Source organism: Bos javanicus, chromosome 29 (assembly GCF_032452875.1).
Source record: "Bos javanicus breed banteng chromosome 29, ARS-OSU_banteng_1.0, whole genome shotgun sequence".
Taxonomy (NCBI): domain Eukaryota; kingdom Metazoa; phylum Chordata; class Mammalia; order Artiodactyla; family Bovidae; genus Bos; species Bos javanicus.
The window spans coordinates 29933335-29949736 of record NC_083896.1 but is presented as its reverse complement, the minus strand read 5'-3'; the positions used below and the strand labels follow the sequence as shown (position 1 = coordinate 29949736).

At 52.3% G+C, this 16402-nt stretch overlaps 1 long non-coding RNA gene across 1 annotated transcript; it reads right to left on the bottom strand.

Annotated features, from left to right (window-relative positions):
* Positions 1-11827: 11827 nt before the first annotated feature.
* On the bottom strand, positions 11828-16134 carry LOC133241188 (uncharacterized). Its single transcript, XR_009734538.1, has 2 exons — positions 15734-16134; positions 11828-15466 (listed from the first exon to the last, which is right to left on the bottom strand). It is a non-coding gene; the product is annotated as an uncharacterized LOC133241188 (long non-coding RNA).
* Positions 16135-16402: the final 268 nt, after the last annotated feature.

Sequence of the window (16402 nt, the reverse complement as noted above, 5' to 3'; positions counted from 1 at the left end):
TGTAAACAACGGGCAGTAACAAAAGCACGTGGAGCAGGCAGGGTGTTAGGCCGTGGTGGGAGCCGTGATGGGAGCACCCATATACCTAAAGAGGGCAGCAGTTAGCTCCAGCTGAGTGTCACTCTGGGGGAACAGATTTCATAACGTTTTTCAGAGTGAGGAAACCCAGCCATTCATGTGAAATCTGCCAGCATCTCGCTAGCTAAGTCAGGATTTAGTTAGCTTGGGTAGGCTGCTGCTGCTGCTAAATCGCTTTAGTCATGTCCGACTCTGTGCAACCCCATAGATGGCAGCCCACCAGGCTCCCCTGTCCCTGGGATTCTCCAGGCAAGAACACTGGAGTGGGTTGCCATCTCCTTCTCCAGTGCATGAAAGTGAAAAGTGAAAGGGAAGTTGTTCAGTCGTGTCTGACTCTTAGCGACCCCATGGACCGCAGCCTACCAGGCTCCTCCATCCATGGGATTTTCCAGGCAAGAGTACTGGAGTGGGGTGCCATTGCCTTCTCCGTTGGATAGGCTAGTAGATCCTATTTGCAGGTTGGGTTTCATCTGCAGGCTGTCTGTTTGCAGTCTGTGTTTAAAGACTGGTGTAGATGTTTGGGAAAGGGCCATCTTGAGAGTTCTGCATCAGTGTTTGACGTTTTAGCTTCATGTAGCATCTGTCCTTTCTAGACTAGGGGATGGCTTTGGTTAGTCTGTAAACACTATAGTTAGTGTTGTGAAGGAGCTGCCATTTCTCGAATCTTCGTTGTTTCAGAAGCAAGCCTGTCCTTGGGTCTCAGGCAGCTGAGCCAAGCACCACTTGGAGGAAAATGATTTTAACCGCTCCTCTTAGTGGTCTGGCTCGCTCCTGTCTGGATTTTTGCAGCAGTACAATCTTGCAAACAAATACACCTCATGTTACCTTGGCTGAGCTGAGAAAACTCGGAATGATGACAGAGTTGGGGAGGGACCCCATTAGGTGCTCTCTCTGTGTTGAAAACAACTTTCTAAACCCACTTTCCTGTTCGCATAATACTGTTACCCTGCACCACGGACTTAACCTTAGAAGCACAGACGAGGTCACTGTGTGTGCTCCGCAGCAAGAGAAGCCACCGTAACGAGAAGCCCGCACATCACAACCCCACTCGCCGCAACTAGAGAAAACCCCCGCACAGCAACCAAAACACAGTGCATCTAAAAATAAGTTAATTAAAAAAATTTTAAGTGTTTTAAAAAAAAAATATTCAAGGTGCCAGGTTTGGGGGTAGCATCTCCTGAACCCCATCACCAAATAGCTACAAAGTCAGGGGTTCCCATTACCTTCTCAGACTGGATAATCCTCTGGAACAACTCTCAAAACTCAGCTATACTTGCTATTGCAGTTTTTATTACGGCAATAAAAGAGGAGGCTCATGGGGTGGAGGTCTGTGAGAGTCCCAGACACGAAGCTACCCTGGCCCCTCCCTGGGGATTCAGGACTACAGCCCTCCAGGTACTCAGAGGGTGCCACCCATAAAGGTCACATAAGCTTCGTCTGGAGTCTTGGGGTTTCATCATATCAGCAAGATTGATTAGATCGCTGATTATTGAACTCAGTCCAACTCTCCATCTCTAATCACATGGTGGGTCTATTGACATACCATTGACAGGCTGCACCCGGACACACCCCAGGGGTTACACAAAGTGTCAGGACCCATCCTAAGTAACAAAGACACTCCTATCATTCCAGAGATTCAGAGGCTTCCTCCCAGGAGGCAGGGACACAAGCCAGGCAAATTCCTTACTGCACAACACTTGCCCCTTGCACTCCTGTTCCTGGAGTCATCTCCACGTCCTAGATGGGGACCCCTTCACCTTCCGGGCTCCGTGGTGGCTGGCTGTATACGCCTCCGTCAGCTACAGCCTTAAGGTTCTCTTGGACCAGTGGCCTTGAAATACTTCACTTCCTTTCTCGCACCCCACTCGGCACACCCTTATCTGCTGTGATCCAGGGCAGTGAGAATGGGGTTTTAATCAAGCCTGATCACCCGGGAGAGTGAAACTTTGCTTTCCTGGGGGTGTTCTCTGCTGTGGTCCCAGTCACAATAAACTGTTTGTGCTCAGTCATGTCCAACTCTTTGCTACCCCACGGACTGTAGCCCGCCAGGCTCCTCTGTCCATGGAATTTCCCAGGCAAGACTAATGGACTGACTTGCCATTTCCTCCTCCAGGGGATCTTCTTCACCCAGAGGTGGAACCTGAGTCTCCTGCCTCTCTTTCCTTGCAGGAGGATTCTTTACTGCTTAACCATCAGGGAGGCCTTGGGGGGCACAGTAAACAGGCTCCAAATACTGCTGGGGAGAGTGGTTAGAGCTGATGCGGTTGATACGGGTAGGGTAGGGGGAGGATCTAGGGTGACTCCCGGGGAGCCTATCCTGAATTGCCAGGTAGATGAGGTGGGTTACTGTAAGCAGAGGATGAAGAGGTTTGGGGGGCCCCTCCCAGCCTGTGTCAGTGCTGTCATATAGCCGTGTATACAAAGGGGCACTGCTGCTGCTGCTAAGTCACTTCAGTCGTGTCCGACTGTGCTACCCCACAGATGGCAGCCCACCAGGCTCCCCCGTCCCTGGGATTCTCCAGGCAAGAATACTGGAGTGGGTTGCCATTTCCTTCTCCAATGCATGAAAGTGAAAAGTGAAAGTGAAGTCGCTCAGTTGTGTCCGACTCTCAGCGATCTCATGGACTGCAGCCTACCAGGCTCCCCCGTCCATGGGATTTTCCAGGCAAGAGTACTGGAGTGGGGTTCCATTGCCTTCTCTGAGAGGGGCACTGGGGGAGGGCAATTACCCCATGTGCCCTGAGCACCGAAAAGTGCTCATCACTCCATACTTCCTGCCGCATATCCTAATAATTCCCCATAATTATACCTGCCTCCTCCTTTCTCGTGGGCAGGCATGGTGCTTTCCTCTTTGGCCCCCAAGTCACTTGAAAAGTGACTACTGAACAGTAAGGCAGTCCCCCAACTCTGGTAGCTCTCAGGCTCTGGATCTAGATGGGCTTTCAGTTCAAATGATGGCTCTGATAGTTATTGGCTGACTGTGGATAATTTATTTAACTTATCTGAGCCTCAGTTCGTGCACCTGCAAAATGGGCATAATAACAGTACCTCTATGACACAGATATTTTGAAGGATTAATTAAAACAACTCATATTAAGTTCTCAGAAGAGTTCCTGACAGATGGCAAGGACCCAATTAATGTAGTAATAGGTTGTGTGTGTGTGTGCTCAGTCACTAAATTGTATCTGATTCTTTATAATCCCCTGGACTGTAGCTCATGACACTTCTCTGTCCATGGAATTCTCCAGGCAAGAATACTGGAGTGGGTTGCCATTTTCTCCTCCAGGGGATCTTCCTGACCCAGGCATTGAACCTGTGTCTCCTACATTGGCAGGCAGATTCTTTACTACTGAACCACCTGGGAATCTGGTAATGTTAGGTTAAAGCAGGTTAAATTTGCCATTTTTATTGAGATGGTATTCACATGCTATAAAATTCACCCATTTAAAGTGTAGAATTCAGTGGCTTTAGTACATTCACCCCAATCTAATTTCAGAATACTTTAATTCTCACAAAAAAGAAACTCAATATCCATTTTTAAATTAATGTATCTCCTTTTGCTTGTTGTGCTTTTGATGTCATATATTTAAAAATTGCCTAATCCAAATTCAGAGATTTACCTGTTTTTCCCTCTTAGTAGTTTTCTAGGTTTAGCTCTTACATTTTGGGACTATCAGTTCAGTTCAGTCTCTCAGTCACGTCCGACTCTATGAGACCCCATGGACTGCAGCACACAAGGCCTCCCTGTTCATCACCAACTCCCAGAGCCTACTCAGACTCATGTCCATTGAGTCAGTGATGCCATCCAACCATCTCATCCTCTGTCGTCCCCTTCTCCCACCTTCAGTCTTTCCCAGCATCAGGGTCTTTTCAAATGAGTCAGTTCTTCGTATCAGGTGGCCAAAGTATTTGAGCTTCAGTATCAGTCCTTCAAATGAATATTCATTACTGATTTCCTTTAGGATTTATAGTTAATTTAATTGGGTAAGATTTAGTTTTATTACAGTATTCCTACGAAAGAAGCAAAATGAGGAGTAATTGCAATTTCTCATTCTACCACCAAATGGCAGCAGTCTCCCAGATTTAGTCTCCCCTTCTGGCCTGAAAGCGGGAACAGGTTTTAATCAAGCATCTTCCACAACAGTGTTTTGCTGTTTTCCTCTAACCTCCAGATACTCTTGACATTGGCTTCCCCAGCGTTGTAAATCTTGGGCCTTTTATTTTTAAGTTAGTTTCAAACTTAAATTTTTCTGTTCTCTGGTGGAGAGTGAGACAGTGGAGGGAGGTCATGGTTTAGGCTCCCCAAGTGTATTCACTCTAGAATGAGACTCATAAACACTCAGTTATAAGAGGACTACAAGTTCACTACAGACATGTGGAAAGTATAATCAAGCTGCTCTCAGTTATGGAAAAGCCCAGACAGGAGTACATCTTAGGTGGGGCACAGTGACACCCAGCCCTTCAATGGGAGCACTGCCTTATCAGCCCCAGGTCTGTGTTATGGGGCCCCACCTGTGCACCAGGGGAGAAGCGTGAGAGAGAAGTAAAAGAGTAGGAATCTGAAAGGCCCACCTTCCTTTCGGGAATAAACACCTTCTGCTCTGACTCACCGGCCTCTCTTGCTGGTTTCTCAAAGTATTAGCAGTTCTGAGTTCCCTAAATCTGCCCGGGAGAGGTCTTGCTACTTCCTCACCCCACCACGTCCAGGCTTCCCAACTGTACACAGGGTTGAAGGGCCACCTTTGTCTGCCTCCCAGATGGCCTAGAGACAGCTGAATTTACCTGTGAATTCTGTTAACGGGACCTCTTCCATATTAGGCATGTTCCATTCATTTATAAGTCATGGCTGCGCTCAATTTTTCACTGTTTAAAATAAAAGCCTAATGGAAATATTCATTTACCCACCACGTGGTTGCAGAGCTCAGCTGAAATATCAAGCATGCTTAGCAGTTGGCTGCTTTTATTTTGGCCCAATGTGTCGTAGTAAAAAATTGCAATCTCTTTGTTGATCGGAAGCACTCAGTGATATGTGTGATTAGTGATTAGTATGATTTTGACTAATAAAAGCAGGCCGATAAAATGTGATTTGATAAATAATGGGGGGAAATAAAGATGGCAGTTTTGGAGGTTGGGGCTGCACTGAGCTTCAGGTAGCCGACATGTGTGAGAGGCTGCTGCCCCTCCTTTCTTCCCTGCCCCCTCTACTCCCCACAGCCTTTCTCAAATGGGTTTCAGAGCCCTCAGGCTCCTGCCTCTTCCACACCTCCCACCTGCATCTGTGGGCCCTGAACCCCAGCATCAGAGCAGACCGTGCACTCCCTTTCCCCAACACCTGCTGACCAGTCTGTCCCGGGGTGAGTGTGGATGCAGGAGCGGGAGGCAGGGAGCCTCGAGCACCAGCTCTGATTGTGGGCGGGCGCTGTGCTAACCCGGAGCCCGTCTCTCAACACTCTGGGAGCTATTACCATCTGTCCATCAGCAGCTTCAAGGAGCCAGGAGCCATGACCTGGACCATTCAGGGAGCGAGCGAGGGGATGGGCCCCCACTTTGATGTGAGCAACAGGGTCAGAGAGGGAGCAGGAGGTGAGGGCCAGGCCCGGGCTGCAGACAGCAATCTCCTCTCCAAGCTAGGCTTCTCCTCTCCCAGCCAGGCTTCCACAGTGACGCCAGCTTGCCTTCATCGCTCCTTTCCAGTCTCCCTGCTCTGGGGCCATGTCTCCACACAAGCCTCTGGGCTGCTCTGAGCTCCTGTTCCCACTTCTCCAGCCCATGTCCCAATTGTGGACCCATCATTACCTGTCCGCACACCCTCCCTGGATGGGGAGTGAGGCAGTGGGAGGGCGGGAGGGGGTGGGTGGGGGACGAAGCAGGGAGCCCCTGGGGTGGGGGCCAAACCTGCTTGATTCTAAGAGGCAGGTGGTGACTGCTTCCTACAGGAAGCACAGGATCTGAAAGTCAGAGGAGAGAATCTTCCCTTCGGAACCAGGAATGGCAGGACTGGGAGGGGCCTCCACCTTCAGCTACACTTCTCGCAGGCCATGCCTAGCCTGGCCCTGCACGCTTGCATTCAAGGGGCACTACCTCCTGAGCTTCCCATGCTCACTGGTGGGGGGAGGAGATGGGAGAACAGGGAGGGAGGAAGATGGAGGACAGAAGGACAGAGGGAGAGAGCCATGGGTTCCCCTGGATGTGGCCCGAGTTACACACATACACACACACATACACACACATACCTCCTACAGCCAGGCCTGAACGGCTGCCAGTTCATCCTGGCCCAGTCGGAGAGTCTGGCCTTTTTCCTGTCTAAAGTTACAGAATTTTCCAGAAGTTCCCTGGTTTTTTTTTTTCTTCTGGACTCATAAACCAGATTTTCCCCTGTCCTTCTACTTCACTGGCCTAGAGAAGAAAAGCCAGAGAGAGAGAGCAAGTAGGCAGAGGGCCTGTGGTCTCACACCCATGGCTGACCTTTGTCTCTGTCCTTCCTACTTGGAGCTCCCGGAGCCTGAGTACCTGCAACACCAAAGCCTGTTGCCTGCACAGAGCCTCTTGCATGAGTTAACTTATTTGCATGCGTGCGTGCTAAGTCGCTTCGTGTCCATGGATGGTAGCCCGCGAGGCTCCTCTGTCCATGGGATTCCCCAGGCAAGAACGCTGGAGTCATCCCCAGAGTCCCAGAGGATGAAGAATAGCCCTGACTGTGCTGTCCTTTCTACAGCACAGGACTGGGAGAGGTCTCCACCTTCAGCTACACTGCTCGCCGGCAATGCCCAGCCTGGCCCTGCACACTTACTACAGTTTAGGGGAGACATAAGAAAGGAAGTTGACTCTTTATTTCCAGAAAGACTGGAGTCAAGCTGGTTCTGGAAGTTGCCAGGCAATGACCGAGCAGTTAGACCCCTAGGAGGGAATGTGAGGAGGCTGCAGTGTAGCTCAGGGGATCACCCTGAGAACAGAGCAAATACACTGGCGTGCCCCAAACTGGATAGCCCACTAAAGACGGAGCTGGAGACCATGTTGGGAGTGGAGGACACGGTGGTCACCCACAGCCAAGCTCCCTCCCCTGTGCCCAGCCAGGAACTGGGTAGATTCCTGGGTAGAGCACAGCGTCACGGGCAGCCCCCAAAGGGCTGCGGATCCCTTGAGAGGTGTGCAGCTGATCTGTAGGTGCTGATATGAAGCCAGGACTCTTGGGTTCCTGATTTGAAGGTCAGAAGCCCAAGATGCCAGGGCTAAAGGAACCCCCAAGATCCGGCATCAAATCCTTCCTGGAATCAGAGGAGGAGGGATGAGTTTGCTCTATCAAAAGCGTTCTTTCCTTCCCATCCTCTGAGCAGGCTCACTCAGCGCCCGGTATCACTCATCCCTGGGCAGTTTAGCTGCCATCAGGGGTGCTGTTTGGCGCAGGAGATGGAAGGGGAGTTAGAGCAGGTGGGAGGGCAGACAGGAGCGCCCCGGGCGTGGGGGACACTGGCAGCTTTGTCTCTTATGCCCACCTTTGAGGGAGGGAAGGACAGGGGTTGTTGGTGGCCGCCCCCTCCCAACCCTACACAGCACGCTGCCCTGTGTCTGGGTCAGGGAATTAAGCTGTCCTCACCTCCCCAGTAAGAATGGGGCCTGACGGGCTGTGACAAGACCTGTCAGTGCTGGGGTCCAGTCCCAGCCAGTGCTGATAAGGCAGGTAGCTCAGGACCCCTGGGAAAGACAGGACTGGGAGAGCGGTATCCAGGTCTCGAGGCGGGCAGTGCAGGTGGGAACAGAGCAACCTTTGTGCACCCCTGACCGGCCCTGGCCATGGACGGCTTCCTGCCAGGGGCTCCACTCCACCCCTACCTCGGCACCTGCTTGGGACCAGGCTCTCAGCTTCTCCTGGGAGCTCGTCCTGCAGGGATGAAGATGGGGATGAGCTTCAGGGAGAAGCAGGTGACAGCGACTGTCTTGGCCATCGTCTAGTGCCTGCCTTCCCGGCCTCTCTTCTCAGCACTGTACTGGGCAATACCAACCAGCTGCCAACTCCTGGAGCTGAAGTTGGGAAGCATGTGAATGGTGGGGTCATATTCCTGGGGGCAACCCACAGATCCCCACGTGGGTCTGTCCTGGGAGGAAGCTGAGCCTCTGTGGGAGCCGGGCCCCCAACAGAGAGGAGCAGAAAGCACCTAGGGACCAGCCTCTTCGTGGTCCCCAAGTCCTCCTGGTCCCTGTGGCTTGGCATGTCCCTACATGAGCAGGGACCTTACTGTGCTTGCATTTCTGCTTGGTGAGGACATTCTGGGGATGGAAGTTCTGGGCCCTGAGCCCCAGCCCAGCTCATCCCTAAACCACGAGGCTGGGTAACTGCAGCTGCAGGTGGGGATGGGTGACAGAGTCCAACAGCATCGCTCTGATGTGCTGGCTTGTTAGCTGAGCGTGGCCGTGGTCTCAGCAGGAAACTCGCCGCTGGACTGCTCTCTGCCTCCTCCATCTCACATTTTCCAAAGAAATGTGCCTCATCACTGCTTCTGTTGTTCACCCCCTCCTTCTGATTGGCCCTAATATCAACCAGGGTGGGCTCCAGGCCTGGGCTTGGGGGACACTGGCAGCTTTGACAGGCTGCCTCTCAGCCTCAAAACCCCCTGAGAGATGCTCTGTCCTTGTCTCTTCTTGGGTTGAGGACCCTACTCAGCCCTGCTGTGTCCCCCTTGGGCCCAGAAGGAGCCTGGGAGGGTCCGTCTGACTGGTGGTTCTCAGGGTCCTTGCTGTGATCTCCAGGGGCTCTGTTCTCAACCTCCCTCTCCTGCCCAAGCTGGCCCTGGATGGACCCCGCAGACCAGCCACCCAGCTGACCAGACTCCGGGGTCTCTGGTTGCCGCTGGAGCTGCCCAGAGAGGCTGGGGAGGCTTGCAGAGGCCTCTAGGGTTCCAGTCAGAAAGATGGGAGAGGAAGGCACCCACTGGCAGGCACGCTCCTGGGTCCCGACCCGGGACGGAGGCCAAGAATTCTCATGCAAAGTCAGGCTCCGAAGTGTGACTGGCTGCTCTTCGGCCGTTTCCCTGCGTCTGCCATCGTTTCTGCTGCGGCCTCTGTCTCTCTCATCCTCTTATCCTCTCTCTCTGCGTCTGTCTCTCTTTGTCTCTGTCTGTCTCTGTCTCTCCCCTGCCTCTCTGTCTCTCTCATCCTCTTATCCTCTCTCTCTGCGTCTGTCTCTCTCTGTCTCTGTCTGTCTCTGTCTCTCCCCTGCCTCTCTGCCTCTCTCATCCTTGCGGTCTCTGCGTCCGCCCCTCTGTTGGTCCCGCTCTGGTGGCTTCTCCTTCCTGTGCAGAACCGCCTCTCCCCTTCTCTGTCTCCCTCTTTTTCTCTGTCCTGATGGTCTTCCTTTGTGTGAAGTCCCCCCTCTCCTCCACCCACAGCTTCAGCCACATCCTCTCTGTGGCCCCCCACCCCTGCCTCCGTCCAGCAGGAGACTTGTCCCCAGGACCCCCTCACAGAGACCGGGAGACCCCTGGGTTCTCCTCTAGGCACCGGGAAGCCAGCCCTGTGGTGGGGGAATGGGCGGTGGGCTTTAACCTCTGAAAGTGTCCCCCTGCTCTCCCAGCAAACAATCTGAGTGCTCAGGTGCCTGCTGGGGTTAAGGTCTCCAGACCAGTCCCCTAACCTCCTTTCCAGTGGGGCTGCTCCCGTGAGTCCCCAACGCTACACTGTGTCCCCAGGCCCCACACATGGAGGGTCCGTTTTCTGCTGTGAAGGGGAGATGAGGAGGAAAGGGGAGGAGGGAGTCCTATGTGCCTGGTTCCTGGGGAGAACACCGGGCTCTGACTCCAAAGACTGGCTTGAAGACTAAAAGGACCGAGGGGCACGGCTGGCCGCAGCATCGGTCCCAAGGTGACCCTGTGCCGCGCCACAGCCTCCTCTGTGTGCCCCCTTCAGACGCTGCTGGGGGAGGAGGGTTGACTGAAAACAGCATCGCACAACAGAAGAGGGAACCGCGGATCAGAGAGGCAAACAGTCAGCCCAGGACACACAGCAAATTGCCGGAGTTGCTGGGATGGCCTTTCTTCTCCACGCCCACCTCTCCTGGCTGGGATACTGCCTGACGCCATCCGGGCCGACTGCTGAGTGCAGGCTGCTCCTGCCTCCCACCCGCAGTTTCTGCATTTATAAATGCCTGAGTCTAGCAAACTGTTTTTGGGCATCTTCTCTACCCCAGGCATGGGGCTGGTTTGAGAGCTGGATGTGGGTGGCACCTCCAGGGGGCCACCTGTCTGCTTCGGGACCACTGTTCTCCACGCTGCCTGTGTCTGTGTTGCCCATGAGCCAGGGCTGAAGGGAGGAGGGCACGGGCGTGGGTTGGGGGGGTGGCCATGGGGTGAGGAGGGTGGGTGGAGGGGCCTGGATTTAATGAGGTGACTGCCACTTGTAAATGCAACAGAAGGCAGTGCAGCTTGTGTGAACTCTGACCTCTCCTGTCCATCTCGCCTTTCACCAGGAGCTTTACGAGAGCGGCCCCTTCCTCAGAAGGGACCCACCGCAGCTTGGGGATGCTTGGCCTAAGAGGGTCAGGGAGGGTCGGGGTGAGAAGAAGGGCTGGGCCCAGGGCACAGGCTAAGGTTCATCCGAGCCCCTGCACCTCTGCCTCCCTAAGAGGAGCGCTGGAGAATGGAAGGTGGGTGGGGCGCCTGGATTTGAGGAGGAATGTGAAAGTCGCTCAGTCGTGTCTGACTCTTTGTGATTATACAGTCCATGGAATTCTCCAGAGCAGAGTACTGGAGTGGGTAGCCGTTCCTTTCTCCAGGGGAATCTTTCCAACCCAGGGATCGAACCCAGGTCTTCTGCATTGCAGGTGGATTCTTTACCAGCTGAACCACCAGGGAAGCCCAAGAGTACTGGAGTGGGTAGCCTATCCCTTCTCCAGCGGGTCTTCCTGACCCAGGAATGGAACTGGGGTCTCCTGCATTGCAGGAGGATACTTTACCAGCTGAGCTACCAGGGAAGCCCAGAGGCATAGATGACAAAACTGGAGACTTCTAAAAATGCAAACTCCCAAGCCCCAACCCTGGGGTTTCTGGTTCAGTAGGTTTGAGGTGGGGGCTTCCCTGATGGCTCAATGGTAAAGAATCTACCTGCCAAACAGGAAGCGAGGGTTCTACCTCTAGGTTGGGATGATCCCCTGGAGGAAGAAATGGTAACCCACTCCAGTATTCTTGCCTGGGAAATCCCATAAACAGAGGAGTCTGGTGGGCTACAGTCCATGGGTTGCAAGAGTCAGACATGACTGAGTTACTAAATAACAGCCACAGCAGGTTTGAGGCGGAGCTTGGAATCTGTAGTTTTAAAATGCTCCCATGGTGATTCTTAAACACAGCCAAGTTTAGCAACCACCATCGTGGACCACAGAGCAATGTGGCCTGGCCAGAATCATCCTCTCACCAGGCGAGCAAACTCCAGTTCTCAGGGATGGTCCCCGGCTCTGTTTACGGATGTCCCCATGCACCAGGTACTGTGCCTTGTTTCACAGCCATCACCCTGATGGGCCCTCCTCGTAATCCTGCAGGATAGATGGCATGATCTATATTTCAAAAATGGGATGGAGATTAAATATTAATAACTCACCCAAGAGGACACAGAACTGAGATTTGAAAACGATTCAACCTGTCTCCAAAAATTCTGCCGTTAAGTAGATACTATTCCATTGCCTTAATGGACCTGTTACTGAGTCCAAGCTCGCTCTGCTGTTGGGCAATGGCCCAACAGGCCAATGAATCCAACAGATGAGGTGTTGAGGCAAGGAAGAGACTTTATCTGGAAAGCCAGCTGACAGAGAAGATGGCAGACTAGAGCCTCAAGATAAACATCTTATCAGGGTCGGGATACCAGGTTCTTTTCTAGATCAGAGATGGCGGGAGGTGAGGAAGGCCGTTAATCTTGCAAACATCTCCTAGAATGAATGGCAAGCCTCCTGCAGGGGATGTGTTAATTTCTTCTTTCCTACCATCCACAGGTGGAAAGGGTTCTGAACAAAAAGGCACTTTAGTTTAACAGTCAGGCAAAGGGGCAAGGTTCTCTGAGGCAAGCTATTCTGTGTGATTATAATAAAAGCAACGAAAAGCAAGTCAAAGAAATAGTTCCAACATGGAGTCAGAATTGGCTTCTTCTCTGCAACAGACCTATGTAAAGGTCTCATTAACACTGAGATATCCAGAGTGTAGGAACCAAGAAATCACAGTCTTACTAGTTTCTAAATATAGTGCAGGGACCAGCTTTGGATGCCATGACTTAACACAGCCCCACAGGGCAGAGACACAGGGCAGAGGTCCATGACTGCCTCCCCAGGGTTGAGCACAGGCGTGATGCATAGGATAAGCTTAATAAACGCTCATCCGACAGGTAGTAAATACTGTAAAAAAGAAATTGGAAAAAATCCCTTGATGCAAAGTGTAAGATGGCCCGTTCTGCACTGGACGCTCCTTCATAAAACAAAAGAGGTTTTTTTTTTTTTTTTTTCTTTTGAGCAGAAGAAGTGGGTTTGGCTGAAAAGGACAGGCTTTGGGGAGGGTCCTGTGTCAGCCAGCGCTCCGGGGACAGAAGAAGGGCCCCTTCCCTCTGGCTTGCCGCCCTCCTGCCTGCATCCCCCAGGGCAGGTTTCAGTGGGATCCACCACCCTCGGTGCTAATCTTCTGAAGAGGGTGTTATCCAGGGTTGTCCATGCCTAGAGGCCCGGCTCTGCAGGGCCCATGCCCAGGGCAATGTGTTGGCAGATTTAGCATAATTTTGCCAACACTTCATTCATTCAAAAATGACTTTTCAAAAAGAATCATTCCTGGAGCACCTCCTACTTCATATAGGTGCTAGCTTTGTTGTTGTTCAGATGCTTAGTTGCGTCTGACTCTTTTGACCCCATGGACTGCAGCACACCAGGCTTCCTTGTCCTTCACCACCTCCTGGAGCTTGCTGAAACTCACATCCGTTGAGTTGGGTGATGCCATCCAACCATCTCATCCTCTGACATCCCCTTCTCCTCCTGCCCTCAATCTTCCCCAGCATCAGGGTCTTTTCCAGTGAATTGGCTCTTTGCATGCTGATGCTTCAGCATCAGTCCTTCCAATGAATATTTAGGCCTGATTTCCTGGTTTTATCTCCTTACAGTCCAAGGGACTCTTAAGAGTGTTCTCAAACACCACAACTCAGAAGCATCAGTTCTTCAGTGTTCAGCCTTCTTTATGGTCCAACTCTAACATCCATGCATGACTACTGGAGGGAGCCAGCTACATGAAGGGGGGAGCATGTGGTGTGGGATGGTAGGAAGCAGAGAGGATGAGGAGCTGGTGAAGGGTAGAAATGAGATGTGAGGAGCTGGGGTTTTTCAGGGTGAGGAGGAGAAGGAAGGCTGCTCTGTCTGCAGATTTCACCACTGCTCTCAGAGATCTTAGGGAGCGGCCTGGGAAGGCTCCTCGCTGAGAGTAAATGATGTGGGAGGTGATGCTGGGGCACCTGAACCTTGAGGCTTGGCAACATCCCAGGTGTGGGGTCTTCACACAGGTCCAGGAAGGCCGTCCCAGCCATCCTGCCCACGAGAAGGCTGGAGTGCCTTCTCCCTTTAGGCAAAAGTGTGTGTTAGTCATTCAATCATGTCCAATTCTTTGCAATCCCATGAACTGTAGCCCTTCAGGCTCCTCTGGCCATGGGGATTCTCCAGGCAAGAATACTGGAGTGGGTAGGCATTCCCTTCTCCAGGGGATCTTCCTGACCCAGGGATGGAACCCCAGTCTCCTGCATTGCAGGCAGATTCTTTACTGTCTGAGCCCCTAAGGGGCCAATTAAATGTCTTACCAACAGGGATACTTTTGAGAACAAAGCTGACACTCAACAATCACTCCTGGACACAAGCTTAAACCAAGACTGTCCGCAGGTGTCCAGGACTGTGGTTATCTACTTGTGGGTCACCGCCACGAGTCGGGGGCCCTCAAAGCCAGGAGTCTGGGTTCCCAGTTAATGGTGAGAGCAAGTGACAGCAGCAGGAAGTGGGGCAGCCTCCTGTCTGGGTGTCTAAAGGGACAGCAGAGTCCCAGTGGGGAAGGTACTGGGCAGGGTCTTAGCAGGGATTCCAGGCTGTGGTCAGAGCCCTGCTCTGGGGGGAGCTGCAGGCAACTGGACTCCACACCACAGTGAGAACAATAGAGCCAAAGCAGAATGGGCTGGGAATTGGAGCGGGGCCGGCGGATGGGGCCGGGCGAAGCCACTCTCCTCCCATGACTGGGGGACAGGGGCCCAAGGGAAGAGGTGTAAAAGAGGCTTCAAGGGGCTTCACAGGACACACTTTCCCACCCTCCCACCTCCATCCAGCCTGAGGCCAGAGACTCCTATTTGTCACCTGGACCCTTGGAAGAATCGTTTGAAAGCTATTGGCCTTCTAAGAAATTGCACAAATGCTCTCCCACGTACTATTTTTGCACTTCCAGGGGATTCATGCACCCTAAGAATCTTTATCCTAGGAAATGATGCATTCCCTGAGCCTAGATTCTTGACCCATAGAAACCATGAGATAATAAATGTATGTTGCTTTAACCACCAAGGTTGTAGTAATTACACAGCAATGAACAACTAACACATCTCTCATTAGCTTTTTCTGATGCTGTATCACTCTATCACAAAGGATGTTCTTCCCAGATTATGGGATATGCTCCCAGACGCTGTCACACCATCTGTACTGGCTGTCTATTATATTTACAGAAGTAAATTTCTTGGCCTGGCAACCCCTCTCTGAGGAAATCTTGTCCTGGCTGAGCTACCCAGCTAGAAAATGTGGCCACCTAGACAGCCCCAGTCTAGGGGATACCACCTGGGAATTGACAATTGACAATCAGGATATAGTAAAAGCAAGAGAGAACTCGAATCCCACAATTTCCTCTGCCCTTACTCACAGTAGGGGCTGTTTCACAGTCTTTGCTAGCCCCTTGCCTCCAGCATGTTTATCTGTAGTTAGTAGTTACTCTGGAGAAGGAAGTGGCAACCCACTCCAGTGTTCTTGCCTGGAGAATCCCAGGGATGGCGGAGCCTGGTGGGCTGCCGTCTCTGGGTCACACAGAGTCGGACACGACTGAAGCGACTTAGCAGCAGCAGCAGCAGCAGTAGTTACTCAGTACATGTTTGCCAATTCATTTGATCCAGTCACTCCTGAAGTTAAAACTGGGGCTGATGAAGAAGTGCCAGGCCCCATCAAGGGCACCTATTACTTAAATTTCAGGACAGTCCACCTGGCCCAAAAGGTAGGGGTAGTCAATGTCAGGCCTTTGAAGAGGACTTGTGGTGCGGAGAGTGTAGCGAGAGATAATGACCCAAGTTGACATCTGGATCTGTAAGGAAAACATCAGCCTTTTCAGTCTAAGGCTTTCATCAGTCTTCACCTTGACCTGGAGGCCTGGGGAAAGAGCAGAATGGTTTCAAAGAGACATCGCACTAATTTCCCCGGGTTCTCCTCTCTTTTAGGAAGGAGAGGAGCAGAAATTGAAGGAGAGGATTAGAGATTTCAGGTGTTGGGCTCTGAGATTCCAGTTATATTGATAAGCTTTTCCATTTCCTTCCTCAGAAATTAGAATTAGATGGAAGAAGGCTTTGAAGTCCAGAAGCCCAACCATCTCATTGCGTAGGTAAAGAAACCAAAGCCCAGAGAGGCGGACAGACTTACCCAGAGTCACACAGCCAGTGGGTTGCAAGGCTGATCTGGAGCCCCGTGCCCTCTCTGGATCACTCCCTGCCTCTCCACCCCTTGGATGGGGACAATTTATGGACATGGGAGCCAGGACATTTTATGTGGGTGCGACCACAGCCAGGGACTTCCCACACTCTGGGGGGAAGCCTGCCGAGAACAAACGTGGGAGGGCCTGGGCCACGGCCCATCTCCCTGCCCTCCCTGGAGGCGCTGAGAGTTGGGAGTTCGGCAGCAGAGCGAGGCATGTTGTTCGAATTTTCTTGGCTGGGCGGTCCTGGCAACAGCTCTTCATTTCCTGTAAGGGAAGGCCTTTTAAACTCCAAGTTCAACCTCTCTTAAGATGGGGTGGGGTTGGGGCAGAAAAACAAAATCCTCAAAAGCAGAGCCTCTTCGCTCTGACCTGGGGTGCTCTGGTGGGCTGGTGGAGCCAGCAGTTGAGAGCAAGGGCCCTGTCCTGTGCCTGCGGGCTCTGGGCAGAGATTGGAAAGGCGGAAGGAGCAGAGCAGAGAGGGCCACTCCTCCAAGGCGTCCACCCAGCTTGCGCTCATGGTAATGAGCCTGGGTCTCTCCTCTTCCATTTAAGACTTGTTGCTGTTTAGTTGCTCAGTTGTGTCCGACTCTTTGCAACCCCATGGTTGCAAAGAG